Source organism: Pseudomyrmex gracilis, unplaced genomic scaffold, assembly GCF_002006095.1.
Source record: "Pseudomyrmex gracilis isolate BER0280 unplaced genomic scaffold, ASM200609v1 scaffold_189, whole genome shotgun sequence".
In the NCBI taxonomy this organism is placed as follows: Eukaryota; Metazoa; Arthropoda; class Insecta; order Hymenoptera; family Formicidae; genus Pseudomyrmex; species Pseudomyrmex gracilis.
The window spans coordinates 304,886-307,540 of record NW_018020773.1 but is presented as its reverse complement, the minus strand read 5'-3'; the positions used below and the strand labels follow the sequence as shown (position 1 = coordinate 307,540).

Genomic DNA, 2,655 nt, shown 5'->3' with positions numbered 1-2,655 from the left:
GTTGTTTTACTTATATTTTCCAATAAATAATCCAGTACTGAATCATCGTCCGCATGCTTTTGAACAATAGTATCGTAAATCGTTCTGTACTCGCTATCTGGTAATATATCATCTACTACTGATCTACTTAATATATTAATCGAACTATTAGAAGTGTGCCAACTGTTTTGTAAAACTGTGCTCTCTGAGTCGTAACATTCATTTTNACATTTATTCGTCTTACAAATCTGTCTTTCGCATGGAGTCCACATAGCAGCAAATACCCAGATGAACGTGTTTCGCGGAAGCCTACAAAAAACCATCGACTCTAATTATATAAAACCAATNATTATTCACTTTAAAAGTATATGATTATAACAAACTTACTTGTCCAACTCAAATCCTTCATTCATTTTCAAAGAGATGTTACGAAGTATTTTTTCGCATTCANCGTTACCGAATTCAGATGCCGACATCATAGTTAAAAGTCTTGTCACCCTCTGAAAGACATTGTCCGCTGGATCGTCTTCGGATCCTACGTGTTTAACAAGTGTATCCATAAGTTTCACTAGGTGTATCTATAAGGCAACAACATAATGTAAAATCAAGATATATTAGAAAAATTGATATTTAGACAAGTTTCAAAACTGTCGTGAAACATTCTTTTTTTTTATCTGTTTGTTTTTACGCTGTATATATTTTTTAAAAAGACTGTTTCCTTTTTTAAAAAAGTTTTTTATCCAGATTTATTTTTATTCAATCACATGTATTTTGTTCTCAAAACAAAAACAAATATAAATTTTACCACTGACCTTTACCGAATGAGTGTCTGTGAAATTGTTAAAATCTTCTTTATTTTTCACAAATTCAATTATCGGCATCCACGCTATAAAATTTGTTTCCCTTTGTAAGTAATTTGCAAGCTCTTTAAAATTAATAAGATCCGATGGATAAACCATCAGATGAAAGAAATCATCAAGAATCTGAGCACGATTAAGCACGTGTATCTTTTCATAATCATCTGAGTTTAAATATTCTGCAATCTTGTACCAACTGGGAAAGTCATATTTAACACGATAATATCCTGTAAAAATCATTAATAGTATAAAACCGTTTTGCACACGCATTATCAAGATTATTTCATAAATCTACGATNCATGATTTTTATGTACTTCTTAATCTGGCTAGAGTGCTTATTTCGCAATATAATTCTAAATTAGAGAGAGGATAGATAGATATTTATCATATATAGATAATGCAAGTAAGCATGCTATATGAATTTATGAATTNTAGTTTCAATTCGAATAACCGTGTGTATTAATTTACACTATTAAAAATAAATAAATAAGTATATATGTCTATATATTTTGCACGAACATTCTGCATATATATCGACTCTTATTTACCGCGTAAAATTCTTTGTTAGTTTTCTCCTTACCTGTTTTTTGCAAGTTGATTATGATCCAGTCATCTAAATCAATTCCCTTTATGACTAGATTTTCATCTTGTGGTTTTAACCAATATTTTGGCACAGTGTTGGAAAAATCGGGATTNGATCGCGTAGCAAAAGTGATAGGTATCCACCATTTCTTGTCGTCGACGGAGTCAGTTTCGTTTTGCGAACGGAAGCGTTTTTGCGTCAAAATGACATCGCCGTTTTCATAATTTCGAGTCACATGTACCACAGGATAACGATCTTGTTTTATGTACGCATCCATCACCTCTTTCACATTGTAATCGTCGTGTGGAACATTCGATTCATCTAAAGCCTCTTGCATAGCGTTCCAGAAGTCGTCGGATGTAGCTGAGCCGAATTGACTAAAGAAACATAATAAATCATAACACAAATGTTAGAGTAACAGTTATTCAATTTCTACTGCACAAGCTAAAACAAGTAACTCTAATTAATTATAATGCTATATGTTCACGTGTGTGACAAATATATGTTATCATCAACTATTAATCAAATAATGTCGCAGTGACTATACAAGCAACTTTGTAAGTATAATGTTCATGTGTGTANTAAATTTTCTACATTTTTATCACCAATCAATTCTACTCACTGTGCATTTAAATATTTAATAATACCCACTCGGAATACGTCATCGGTAAGAATGTGTTGCAACATACGCAGTACAGAACGTGCTGTAACAATTAGAAAAAATGATTGAACCTTTTTGTAAGTTTAAAAGAAATTCTTTCTTTTTCAGAAACTTGAAATAGAAAGAACCGCAAATACAAATTGTTTTTACTGCCATGTATTTTTGTTTATTATTTAGAAACATAAGACACATGGCTCAAACATATATGTTTTTATCTCACCCTTGTAACGATCGAGATTGTTGAGGAGATTGGTAATTTCTTCAGAANTATTAACCTCTTCTGTAAGAGGTTTCAAATTCTGGATATTCTGCGGAATATCCAGAATAATGTAGTGAGAATCAATCACAAAAAGATCTGTCCTCTTCCACTCTTCAAGTCCCTAAAATCGTATAAAATGATGATGATCAGTAAGATCAACTAAACANAAGTAAAGTTACGTGCTAAATCAATATTATCTTTAGTAAAAACCACGTTTCTCACCTTATCGATAACATAATCCGCGAAATATGCTGCTAATCCTTCGGTCAACCACACGTGAGACCACCATGACGGACTAACTATAGTACCGAACCA

The 2,655-nt window shown here is 32.0% G+C and overlaps 1 protein-coding gene across 1 annotated transcript in view; it reads right to left on the bottom strand.

The window, feature by feature from the left end:
* Positions 1–2,655, bottom strand: part of LOC109858111 (aminopeptidase N-like) — an 18,487-nt gene that overhangs the window by 810 nt on the left and 15,022 nt on the right. The gene's annotated exons all lie outside the window — the stretch shown is intronic.